We start from the raw sequence: 14,358 nt of genomic DNA, 5'->3' as shown, positions 1-14,358 counted from the left end.
AAGGATGGGGAGGAAATGAAAATGTACTGCTGTAAGGTTTTTATTCTATATATGAAGTGGTATAACATTATTTGAATATACATTATGATAAGTTAAAGACATATATTGTAAACACTAAAGCAACAACTAAAATATTAAATAAAACAATGGGGTGTGGATAATAGGCAATAAAGGAGATAAAGTGAAATCATTAAAAAAGTCACTTAATCCAAAAAAAGACAGGAAATTATGGGGAAAATAAAAAACAAATAGTGAAGAACAAATACCATATGATTCTTCTCATATGAAGTATCTAAAGTAGTCAAAAGCATAGAAACAGAAAGTAGAAATGTGGTTGTCAAGGGGTGGAGGGAAAGGACAGGGAAGGGTAGAATTAGGATTTATCTAGTATAGAATTTCAGGGGTGCAAGACAAAGTAGTTCCAGAGCTCTGTTCCACAACAATGTGAACATACTTAACACTACCAAATTAGACACTTAAAAATGGTTAAGATGGTACATCTAATGTTGTGTTTTTTTACCACAATAAAACAACTTTAAAAAATGGCAAGATTGTAAATTTAAACTCAACTATAAGAGAATTGCATTAACTATAACTGGTCTAAATATTCTAATTAAAAAGCAGAGATTGTAACATTAGCTAGAAAGACCCAACTATAAGCTATCTACAAAAAATCTGCTTACAGTATAAAGAGATAGAATAATGCGAGAGGATAGAAAAAGACATCCCATGCAAACACTAATCAAAGGAAAGTAGCAGTGGCTATATGATATCATACAAATTAGATTTCAAAAAGAGGAGTGTAACAGAGATAAAGACATTTCAAAATTATAAAGGTGTCAATTCATCAAGAGAACATAATAATCCCAACTGTGTGTGCATCTGATAGCAGGGTTTCAAAATACATGAGCCAAAAACTTATAGAACATAAAGGAAAACCAGAAAAACCTACAAAAACAGATTGGACATTTCAATACTTGTCTTTCAGTAATTGACAGAACAGGTAGATAGAAAATCATTAAAAATATACAAGTCTTTGCCAATACTATCAACCAACATGATCTATCAACTGAGTTTTGAATGTTACATCAACTTTGTAGTCCTGGGATCAATCCTACTTTCTCATGATATATTATCCCTTTTTTTTTTTCAGGGAAAGATTTACCCTGAGCTAACATCTTTTGCCAATCTTTCCCCCCACCCCCACCTTTTTTTTTCCTCCCTAGGGCCCCAGTACACGGTTGTATATCCTAGTTGTAAGTCCTTCTAGTTCTTCTATGTGAGCTGCTGCCACAGCATGGCTACTGAGAGGTGATGTGGTTCCATGACTGGGAAACATACCTGGGCTGCTGAAGCAGTAAGAGTGCCAAACTTTAACCACTAGGCCATCAGAGCTGGCTCTATATTATTCTTTTTATATGTTGCTAGGTTTGATTTGCTAATATATTTTTAAGGATTTCTATTTTATTTGACAACAGAAGGATACATATTCTTTTCAACTGTATATGGAACAATCACCAAGATAAAACATATTCTGGGGGATAAACGAGTCTCAATAAACTTTGTTGTTGTTGTTAGTGCCATTGAGTTGATTCCAACTCCTAGTGACCTGCGTATAGCAGAGCTAAACCCTGCCCGGCCTTTTTGTGCCGTCCTCACACCTACTGGCGCTGTATCAGACAATGCACCACTGCTATTCAGAGGATTTTCATGGCCACTTTTTTCAGAAGTGCGTGGACAGGTCCTTCTTCCTAATCTGTCTTAGTCTGGAAGCTCTGCTGGAACCTGTCCACCATGGGTGACCCTACTGGTGTTTGAAATGCCAGTGGCATAGCTTTCAGCATCAAAGCAACATGCAGCCACCACAGTATGACAACTGACAGAGGGGTGCTGTGGTTCCCTGATTGGGAAATGAACCCAGGCCGAGGCAGTGAGAGCACCGAATCTTAACCACTAGACCAACAGGGTCTAGTTTCAACAAACTTAAAAGTATTGAAATCACAGTAGATCAGTAGGTGTGTTTTCTGGCCATAATGGAATTAAACTAGAAATCAATAACAGAAAATACCTTAAAAATCCCCAAATATTTGGAAATTAAACAACACACTTCTAAATAACCCTTAGGTCAAAGAAGAAATCACAAGGGAAATTAAGAAATACTTTTTAACTAAATGAAAATAAAAGCACAACATCAAAATGTGAGGAATGTAGCTAAAGCACTGCTTAGAAAGAAATTTATAGCTTTAAATGCTTGTATCAGAAAAGAAGAAAGATCAAAATGAATGAAATAAATCTCCACCTAAACTAGAATAAAAAGAGCAAGTTAAACCCAGAGTAAACAGAATAAAAGAAATAATAAAGATAAAAAAAATCAGCGAAATAGAAAACTGAAAAGTCATGTATAAATTCAATGAAATCAAAAGATGCATCTTTGAAGAGATAAAATAAAATTGCTAACATTCTAATCAGAATTATTAGCAAAGAGAGAGAGATGAATTGCCTATGTCAGGAATAAAAGCGTGACCTTCACTGAAGGTTATACAGACATTAAAAGAATAATAAAGAAATGTTATAAAAAAACCTTATGCCCATAAATTCAAAATCTTAGATAAAATGAACAAATTCCTTGAAACAAACTAGCAAAGTTCATTTAAGAAGAAATATAGAACTTGAATAGCTCTGTATCTATTAAATAGCTTGAATTCATAGTTTAAATCCTTCCTACAAAGAAAAAAAACTTCTGGCTCAGGTGGTTTCACTGGTCAATTCCACGGAAAGCAGACCAGTGATTCTAGGAGCCAAGGGAAACTGTAGGAGACAGATTGTAAGGAAGCACAAGGGGACAGTTAAGGAATATAAAAATATCCTGTATCATGATTTTGGTGATGGGGACATAACTGCATTCATTTGTCAAAACTCATCAAATAGTACACTTAAAATTAGTAACTTTTATTATATGTAAGTTACACATCAATAAAGCTAGCTTTAAAAATCCCCGGTACTATAATAGCAACAAAAGAATGAAAGATCCTTTCTTCTGGATGTTACACAAGGAATCCATGTACAGAGAAGAACACTGAGCTATCTCAGTTATTCTCCAGTCCTGGCTGAATTGTAGAGGGCTCTAGGTAACTTTTTACAAATACCACAGCCCAGACACCGCCTCGAGAAGTTCTGATAGTTCATCTACTGCTATTGGACAAAACAAGAAGGATTTAAAAGTGTCTTCTAATACTAAACATTGAAATTTCACTCTTCTTTTTTTGAGGTTTAAGCGGCATTATTGTTCCCAACCTCATCCACCACCTGGTTGCCTTGCCAAGTATATTTTCAAAACCATTAGGCAATATGCTGAATAGTTTAGCAATGGTAACTTTAAAATGTAGGTTATAGAGAAGCAGAACTACCTTAGACTACAGCTGAGATCCAGGATCCAAGAACATACACGAGTTTCCCAGATGGCTGAATCCCAAGGGAGCGTATGTAGACGTATGCTTATCATGAACCATCAGAAAGCCCTGAAAATTCATCAGTTTTTACAAAGAGAGAAAGAGAATCATACTTTTATTATTCAATATATTCTCTTTAAATCTTATTTTCTATAGCTTAATGATTGTCTGGAGACTAAAATTATTTTACAGAATGTGTTATTAGATTCACCATGTGACTTTGAGGAACTGAGTCTTTCTCCTGATATAAATAGGAGATTAAGGAGAGTGCTTTCTCTAGTTATGTCAAAAGGACTTTAAATTTCAAAGTCAAGGGATATGTAAACAGACAAGGATACTTCAGTGGGTTGATTTTTTTTATTTACCTTTTCAAATGTAAATATTTTCTCTTATCTCATTACTCCAGTCATTCCTCAAATTCTTTTCATTTTCTTTATTAATCACAGAGTTTCAATGGTATAACTCGTATAACAATGTTGGTACAACAGCCAGATAAGTCTTTGTTTTTGTAATTGATTCATTGTTTTTGTCTTATCTACTCAAATAGATTTTATGCATTTTATATTCCTATATCATTTAGCACAATGCTAGGCATTGAAATGATAACATATTTTTTGGATTCTAGAAAAACTTTTTTTTCACATTTCTTAAATAAGGGTATATCTTATAAACCATGTATTCATTTAATGTAATAATCCTAACATTTTCTAAGGAAACTGATGAACATCCTAAAATTGAAGGAAGATGGTATTTTTTCACTGGTTATTTGTATTCTCTGCAGAATATGTGGACTCCATCCTTATATCAAGTCAATGACTTTATACGCATGTTCTTCACTAACAAGACATTAGCGGGAGTAATGCATAGAAGAAGTCATAGTGAATATGGACATCCCCCACTCTCATTGGCAAGTCACTTCTCTCTCCCTACCCATCCAACTCCTTCTTCCCATTCCATCCCTAATGTCAAATATGTACCTGACCAGACTATGCCTGATTTTTCCATGGGACTGAACAGTCCCAGATGATTGCCAGACCAACTACCAACCCCAGATGATTATAAAAAGACGAACAATTGAGAAGTTATTTGTTTAACAAATTAAAACATTTCAAACCTACCCTAAATAATGAGCAAAAACAGATCTATAGTCCATATTTCCCAAATTCCTGATATCCTTCTATCACGCCACATGCCATGAATGTGTCCTGCCAGCGACATAAGCATAATAGAATTGTTTTAGAACTGGAACGATCTTAATCAAAACTGAATATGCAGTAAATGAATCTCATGTTTATGAAATCAAAGCGTTTGCCAAAATGACTTGTCATGCTCAGTGCAAAAACTTGAGGACAGATTTTGAGGCCATCAAAATGTCTTTCTGTGTATTTAATTATAGTCTTATATGTTATAACTGTGGAAAACATTATATGAGAAAAAACAAAATCATACTAGTGGTTGGGGGGAAATGTTTTCCAATATTAGAAAAGAAATCTAACTTGTCTAATCATTCATCATATTGTCAGAGACACATGGCAAATATATACTTAAGGATTAGATGTTTATTTCTTTCCTTCCTCTCAGGTCTTTTTACACTTCAGTTTTATTTAACATCCAAAGTGGACTCCACTGACATCACTATGTCAAACCAGAGTAGCTTCTCACCACTGAAACCTATTATAACACATCCTAGATCGAATGAGGGAAAAACAAATAGACTAACGGAGGAAGACCATGAGACTCATCCTAAGGCCTCCACTGAAATGCACTGTGTTCAAAGAATAAATATAAATTCTAGGCTTTTTCCTCCAGTATCTGCATTTTGCTTTTCAGACCAAGCCACAGTGACATTTTTGAGCATTACTATGTGGATGCGTCATTGCTACTATTTGCATTCATATTGGGCAAAAATGTCAAGATGCAATCCAGAAAAAAACACCAGAGTAGAGAACAAAGAGTTGGCAATAAATATCCAATTAGCAGATGACCTCCAATTAACCTATTATGTCTTTAGGACTTACTTGTCTTATCTGGCCTCTACCCTGAAGTTCTTTGCTTTGGCTGAGTTGAATAGGGAAGAGGAGAGACGGTTGTTTTTCAGGCATCCAAATAAGTAGATGGTACATTTTCAAGATACTACTGTTTTCTTTAATCCAAAGTAAACATGAAAGCTAATTTAAGAAAATAAATACTTCTGTAAATTTTTAATTTGGAAATATTTCTAATTTCAGACGTCACAGGAAACTGTTTTTGAAAAAACAGCCACGGTGAGGTTAATGATAAAAGTTGACCCCTGAACTACGCATCTATTGAGGTTATAAACACTTTATAGGTTTTTTCTACCTGGGGCGATTTTAGAAATAATTCACTTGAATATTAATGGATTTTGAGGAGAAGAAAGGGTAGGAAAAGAACAGATTTTCTGGTGCCCTCTGTGGCAGATGGAGATGGCTCACTTGTCCTTTGATAAGAAACCCAGCAGCTGTCAGGGAAAGGGTCGCTTCCAGAGACACAGAGAGGATACAGCTGGTGGTAGAGATAGACCGACGCACAGGCAGGGGAAAGGTAGACGAGTCAGAAATGGAATCCTTCAGGGAACCATCATCACCATCTCCACCAGAAGCTGGGGTTGAAACAATCACCTTCTCTGGCAGCATCTCCAGTGGGAGCTCCTCTCTAGGATTAGAAATGGGCAGATGGTGAGTGTTGAAGCCCCTTTCGGAGTCAAGAACTTGAAACAGAAAATTGAGGGGTGAGGAAGCTGGCAGTTCCTGTCATTGGTGGTGGCAGGGGAATGAAAGTTCCACAGACAGAAAGTGACATTCCTGGCTGGGGAGTCCCCTGATTTAAGACTGCTTCTTTTGACATTGTCTTGGCCAGGAAAGTAATTAAGAAAAAGTTTTGCCTACTTTTCTGAAAAGTACTTGGCATTCTCAGAAGACAATTGTGATTTGAAGAGGTCGTGCCCAACCTTAAAGCGATCCTAGGAATGAGGTTTGCCTTTCCTTTCCCTGTCTTCTGTGTTCTCATCCACATTTGACACTGCAGCCCTGAAAGAGAAAAGGAGTCCCTTAGGACTACATCTCTCCCCTCACCTCCCCGGGTTCTCCTGACAGGGGATTTGGAGTGGCTGGGAGTGACGAGGTGCTAGTGGCAAGAAAGAGGTGGTGTGAGGGCTGTGGCCAGTTATCTGCGGCTTCACAAGGACAGTGGGAAATATTTGGTCCCTGGAGTCCACCTGTTCTTGGTTTCCTTTGGACTCAGAGTTAGCACCTGCTAAAAAATGGTGATGCGGGGACAGACTGTGTGTGACTAGACCGGACCGCAAGTAGGTATCGGTCATTAGCAAACACAGCAAGGAAAATGCAAGCATGGAGTCTATGTGTCTAATCCTAGTTTTGCTTCCCTTGCCTTTATTTGTCCCCACTCTCCAGAGTGGAGCCGACTGAGCTCTTCCTCTCCCCATTCCACTCCACCCCTGTGACTCCCACTTGACTCGGCACCTACCATTGAATTTAAGGCAAGAAGAATTTCACAGCGTAGGCCTCTCTCCCCACCAAGTAAGTATTCATCCAGGGACGCTTCAGTGTGGGACCACTCTGCCAAATCACTTGGCTCAAGCACAGTTGGCCAAATTAGATCTCTTCTCCCCACTTGAGCCCAAAGTCATAGATCCACATTTTCTCCCACTCAACTTGCTTAAGCTCCTAAGACCTTCCTTTGAATCATCTGATATTTAGCTTTCATCCAAAAACCAATTAAGAGAATGATTTTGTAAGGAAAGCAATTTGAGGGATATTCTCTGTCTTCCCCAAGCACTCCAAGCTCTAACAGTGGGCGAAGTTAACTTTGCTCCTAGGGAGGCTGACCACTTGGACCTAATTCCTATACCTATTCACATAAATACCTCCTACAAGAATCATTCTAATGTAGCACTTTGGTCTTGTCTTTGTTTATGCCTTATTTATTTATAAAAATAATTTGAATTTGTTCACAAAAATGATAAATACAAAAAATTAACAAAATGGAAGTAAAAACAGAGAAGGAATAGATTATGAGAAGCACAGCAGATATGAAAGCCTCTACCATTACTGAGAAGGAATATAAAACCTAGCTTTAAGTTTCTTGGCAAAGAAAGAAATATAGCACTTGCGGGGGCGGGGGGGAAGCATACCAATTCTTCATAAGAGATAAACCTTATCCTCCTATCTAACTGAGAGAAGATTTTTACACAGATGTTGCCTAGGAGGCAAGGAATAGTCCAATGAGCAATGTTCTCAGCGAAAACTTTACAGATAATAAAGAAGTGGTTCTTATAAAACCATTTGTGTAGTAACCTTTGGCAAAAATACTACAGGGCACATAGAGAAAAGAGTGGTTCATTTTGCCAGGGGCTGGAGTAGAGGAGCCTTCACAGAGAAGGATGCACTATTAGCGCTGAGTGTAATTTTACCAGGTAGAAACAAGAGAAGGGGGATTTCCTGGAAGTGAAGGTGTAGAGTTCATAAAGCTCTGAGAGTCAGTTGTATGTTCAGTGAAACATCAAAAGCCCGGTAGTGTTAGACCAGGACGTAGGGAGCATAAGGAGATGGGGCAGTCTAGGACCAGGATGCACGTCCTGGGTCCCCTGCCTTTGGTGGATATTTTATAAGTTTGCATGAACCATGAATCACTTGTATCTGTTGCTCTTCCAGCTCAATAGATTGTTCCTTTACTACTCCTAAGCCTTTGCTCAAATGAAAGTCAGACCTGTAGTGCTTCTCTGTAGAGCAGGAGATGTGGGTGTCTTTTGTACACAGATTCAGTTTAGCTGGTGCGATGGAGGACCTCTTTTGTTTGTATTCCACAGTCTTTCAGACAAACTTCAGGTTTTCTTTGGTCTCTGTATCAAAAGGCTGATGAGGAATCGGGAAGAGGGCAACTGATAGTGAAATTATGTTCCCTGTGGCCACAGGTGGTCAAACAGAGTCACTCCTTAGCAGAACACAGAGATTCTCAGAGACAGACTGACTCGAGGTGTTGAGAGGAAATAAATTATCCCAATGTTATGTGCCTCTTAAGAGTTTTTGGGCCAGGACTAGGAAGGTGGGGAAGACTCAGACAAACGCATTCCATGTGGGGCCTAGTTAGGAGACCATCTTCGTTAATGACCCCTTGAGACGGACTAATAGGATGGAGACAGCTCTGTGTCAGAACACCTTAAGTGGGAAAGGACTTAACGCTTAACAGATCTCCTATGTGGATTTGTGATGGGTGTTGGTTCCTGATATGCCTAGAAATTATTAAGCATTTGCAAATCACATCTAGTCCAAGAGGCTGGAAAATATGGCAGCAGATAGGAACATGAAGTTCCCAAACTGGAGCTTCCTTTCCTCTGGCACATAGTTTCACAAGGCTGGGAATAATGGAAGCCTGTGAGTTCCGCCACAAAGAAGGCAAAGTCAGCACTCCCACAAAAACATTCTTGGGCTATCCTAAGTTAGTTCTATACTTCTTTTGTGAGTTTTCATTTTCAATAGAAAAATCTGGGGCTAGGATTGAAAATTCTCTAACGGCATTCAGTCATCATTTATAAAGGCTTGGCATTGGAACTTGTGAGTGATGGCTCTAACTACTTCTCCAGGGTAAAATTTCCCCAAATCATTTATTGATGAATCAATTGCCCCAAATGCCAGTTACCATTACAAGATGTTACCAAGAGATATGCTAATTCCTCTTCAGAACACCATTGCTTTATGTCCATTGCTAATCGTGGGAGGAAAAGCTGTGCTAGTTTCTAAGATAAAAATAATCCAAAAGCTAGACATTTAATAATCCTTGCCTTGTAAATTCCATTCTAACAGTCACTTGTGTTCATGATAATAGAATTTGAAGATATATTCTAACCTGTCAAAGAGCGTTCCAAACCACACGCATAAATATGAATTTGATATTCTGAGCTATACCCTGAATGTAAGTCAAGCACCCTTTAAAGCAGAGTTAACACCTTTGGATCACTGGTGTTTGAATACAACACTGCAACCTTAATTTAATGGTTAACATCTGAATAACCTGAAGAAATGAATGTACCCTCCAAATTTTTCTAAGGATAGAGAAAATTTTTGCAATAGGAAAACTCAGTTTAGCTGATGTCTGTCATTATAAACAGTAACTCAAGCTCACTGTTACTTCCATTTGCTAAAAATAAATGCAAATGTGTTTGTCTAGTCTTTAGTAAACCCATACAAAAGAAGTGGTTCTCTGCATCATATTACTTGAGCATTGTTCTCTTAAAAATCCTTCTTTACTATTCACCATTGCTAAGAACTAAAACATGGCACCCAGGAAGTTCTTCTTACAAAACAAGATACGCTTAGGAGAGTGAACACGGAAAAGCATTAATACCTTAGCAGTAGATTAGTGACCATTTTCACCTTTGGGTTCTTAGCTATGTTATTGCTCTGACTACCTTCTAAAGGGTTGTGTTTTTGTGTCTGTGTTTTCAGAGACTGGGAGCTCCTCAAAGACTGAGGATCTGCTTAGTCTTCCTAACTTCCCCTTGTCTCCCTAGTGTCTGGCAATGTGACAAAGAAATAACGCTCAATAGATGGCTATTGAACAGAAGGATTAATAATTATATATAAAAAAATATAGCTAGTTGGCTCACAAATTCGGAGATGGAACTATAAGAGAGTTTTTTCCTTTTTACAGTGGAAAAAAAATCAACTTTATTTTAAATTAAATTATTTTATTTTAAACAAAATCATTCCCAGTATAAGATTAGCTGTAATGGGAAAAAGTAGATTGGAATAAACACCCTATTCTAGCCATATGAGGTCCATTCTATCTCTCTTCAATCATTCTACCGTTCCCCAAAATTTCTATTGTATATCATCACTTCCACTGAACACTTCCAGAAGCAGAGCAAGAACTAAATTCTGTAGGTTGCTTTGTACTTTAATACAGAGGCTTTGCCTCTGGAAGTATTATTTTTCTTAGTCAGTAAATCACAGCTATTACTAAAAATCACAGAGATAGAGCCAATGAGGGCTTTGATCTATGATTACTTTGCTTGTAATTGGTATGGTGAAAAGAAATATAAAAATTCCCCTGGGACATTGCAGCGTATATACTGTGGTCCAAGGCATCCAAGGTAGGCTTGGCATTTGTTGCCACTGTAGTTACCTGAGCTACTTTGGCGTATTTCTAGGTGAACTTCTTACTGAGGTGAAACAGCAGTCACATAACGCATGCCCAGTTGAGGTAGAACAAGAACTACATTGCTGTATTTTTTAGTTAGCATGTTTTTAACTTGGAAAGTCACATGTTTAAACAATAAGGAAATATGTTGGCATTGCTAGAATACAGAAGTCCGAAAGTAGGGCAGCTTGAGAGTTAGTATAACTGAGTGGATCCCATTTCTTTGCCCTTTGGTTTCTGTTTCTGAATATACCCTGTGTTAGCCTCATCCTTAGGATGAAATCAGGGGACTGCCTCACTTCTGGGCCTCACATCCATGCAAGATACTAACAGAGGAACAAAATAGCTGTCTCTTCCTGTGTTCTCTATCAAGATGGAGAAAATTTCCCAGAAGCTTTGCAAACTTCATCTCACATCATCTCACTGTCACATGCTCAATCTTGAACCAATCTCATACTCCGGGATATGCTATGCCCTGAAACTGAGACCATCCCTCCAATCATATGACTTCTGCGCAAAGTCTGTACATGACATCAAGGAGAAAACTATGATTTCCAACCAGACCATCATTGTGCCAGGACTGTATAACAACTATTAAAACCAACTTGGATACTTTTACCTAAAGAGGAAATTTCTTTCTTTTGAAACTTACCTAAAATAATAAAAAAGATACAACAAGGAGGGGGCAAAACCCCCAAATCACATACTATAAATAATCTTCCAAACATTATACATAAATTTGAGGTCAAAATAAATAAGGACATTGAGAGATAACACGTACTTCCTCAGACCTCTGGCAAAATACAGATGAGCTAAAAATAAATGTCACTGTCTGACAAGGCCCATCCAAGGATGCTGTGATTAGAAGAACATGATTTGCTGTAAGTCAGGCAGCTGGGAGTGGCTACAGGAAAAGCAGGTATGTGATTTGACAGAGGTATAGACATAAGAGGCAAGCTGCCAAAGTGAGGAGATCTGATATGCACATGAATGGGATTTCTGAAAACAGAACATGTGAAACAGAAAATTATTCAATAATACAATAGAAGAAAACTTTTCTGGAATAATTGATAGGATTGAATCTCTAGATTGAAATAACACCTCAGCCCCCAAAAAGTGATACTGAATAATCAACATCAAGCTACTTCCTGATGCAATGACTGATCTTTAAACACAAAAAAGAAAAATCTTAAGTTCACCCACAAGTAGAAAAATAAGTTTCCGAAGAGGCAGAAATAATCAGGTTGACCTCAAGAGACTTCTCTTTAGTAATAATTAATGCCATAAATCAAAGATCAGTGTCTATGAATTTCTAAAGGAAATAAAGTATATTCAGGAATCCGAGGTGGTTTTAAGGCAGTGGGCTTTTTTCTTTGGATTGAATGCTGCCAGGAAGCAGCAGTACTTGTTCGGTTGGGTGTCCTAGTAATTCTTATCTTAAAGGTTAGAAGAACGAAGCAAGGCTAACGTCGTGATTGGTGAAGAATCAGCAATCACTCATATTAGACAGAATAGGGGAGTGTGGTTTCACTCATTTTTGTGGTTTGGACAATGTTCATGTTTTTGTCTGAAAATGATTTTCTATGAAATCACTTATATTCAGCAGGAGAAGAGCATGGCGTAGCTGTGAGTGCCACGCCAGCTCCTGGTGGTGAGGGGCTGCTGTCCTCTTACTCAATTGTCTATAGTAGAGAGTTATATTGTGAATATGAATGTCTATTATGTCTTGGAAATTCTCGTATTTCTTAGGAACTTGAATCACGCAAATAACATTGATACTTGTAAGTTGCTATAATGGACAATTGCAGTTCCAAGATTTCCTTGTGTTATATTTCTGCTGTTCTAATTTTGTGAGTGTGGGGTTTATGCTGCTGTAGTTACAGACATCATAGTAGTCATAGTAATGACAGCTGCCATGTGTTGTGTCTAATAAGTACCAGATAGCACATCAGGTGCTCTGTAATTAGATCTCTTTTATCTCTCCCAACACCCAATAAAGTAGGTATAATTATAGATAATGAAAGATAAGCTCAGAGAATGTACATAACTTTCCCAACTTCACACAAAAAATAAGTGGCAGAGACACAATACATTTCCATGTCTCTCTAACCTCATATCCCATATCGTTTCTCTTGATAAATGTTAATAAGGTTTCAGAAGCCCATTACTTTCTATTATCAAAACAGAACAGGAGATGCTAAAAACAACAGCAGCAGCAACAACAATAGCCTAGAAAGCAAATTTTTGCTAAAAAAAAAAAACTTTTGAGACTGCCTCCTTCCCCAATATAAGATTTTTTTAACTCAAGTTTATTGGATTACTTAATATTTGCATAATGACTTTTCTATCATCATTTTGTTCTTTCTGTTGATCTCAACTATTTAGTTTAGAAGGACTTTCTTCTTTTCTAGATTTTGAGTCCCACTGGTGGGTAAAATCCAGGTAATAAGTTTCTCCAAAGTACAGTGAGGAACTCATCTGTGATGATATAAACCACAGATTATCAAAGAGAACCAAGCTCCTGGCCTAGGTAGCATCTGACAGCCCTCTTCTGCTGGACCTTTCTGGAACATGGCCTGATGAGCTGGGAGGCCAAGGAAAAACACAGTGACATTTTTGGCTAACAGTTCTTTTAGAAGATTTCCCTTTCTTGAGCTGCCCTTGAACTAAAATATTGCATAGAAGATGCCATCTGGCCAATAAACTTTCTTAAGAATTAGCTCACCAAGGAAGTTTTATCTTTTATAAAGTTTACCCCAGGTCTCCCAAAGAGCCATGAATACTAAACGAGGAGTTGAGTACTTGAAGTTACAACACTTTTCCACACTGCCTTCCCTGAGGTATAAGTCTCTGATTGCCCTCTAGAATGTTGAAAAAATGGTGGATAAGAGATAAGGGGTTATATTGGTTTCAGGGTTACTGTGAAGGGGGAACCTGGTTTCAGAGTTCTCAGCCTTGCAGGTGTCTTGTTTGCCATAAGGAAAACCCACCAATTCCAGGGGAAGATGCTCCACCTGCAGAGAAGGAGATGAGAGCCTGACTCCAGCCAATACCTGAATGAGCCTCCTGGTTTGGACAGAGCAGAAAAGGAAATAGGATGGGAGGTGGGTTGTCTTAAGACATTGGATGAACCAATCCGAACAGAAGAACAAAGAATTATTAATATTTATTTAATTGACAATTGGAACTGATATTTATGTGTAAAATTTTTACAGAGGGGCAAAGTTTTTGGCATTTTCTTGGTTAAATGTTTAATCAGCTGTCTCTTATCTCTGCATTTCGGTGATGGCACTTCTTTCTAAAGCTTGGATAGCTACGACTCTGGCTCCCAACCCACTTGACTACCAGAGTCCAGCCCTTTACAAGTCTTCCTTTACTGCTAATTTCTAGAAGCCACAGGGATGCTTGCAAGTTCCACAAACTTGTCCTGGCTGTGCCCTATCACCTTGTGACCCCTCACCAGCCCCTCTGTCTCCTCGCACTGCTGCCTCTTTCCTTTTACTGCTTCTCTTGAGTATGGACGCAGATTTATCTCTCAATTCTCCAAAGCACGGCTAAGGCCAGACAACTGTGTTTAACCAAATCTTACTGCTGGTTTAGGAATCGCAAAAGGGAATTAAAGTATAGAAAACTTAAAAATTGATATAAAACTAACAGATGCCCAACGTCCTTAGATTATGCCTCTACAGGGTCCCTTATTGGCGTCTCTCTCCTTAGGTCATGACCTTCTTCA

The sequence above is a fragment of the Equus caballus genome, chromosome 10 (genome assembly GCF_041296265.1).
Source record: "Equus caballus isolate H_3958 breed thoroughbred chromosome 10, TB-T2T, whole genome shotgun sequence".
Classification (NCBI taxonomy): domain Eukaryota; kingdom Metazoa; phylum Chordata; class Mammalia; order Perissodactyla; family Equidae; genus Equus; species Equus caballus.
The sequence above is the reverse complement of the archived record's forward strand: the minus strand, read 5'-3'. Positions refer to the sequence as shown.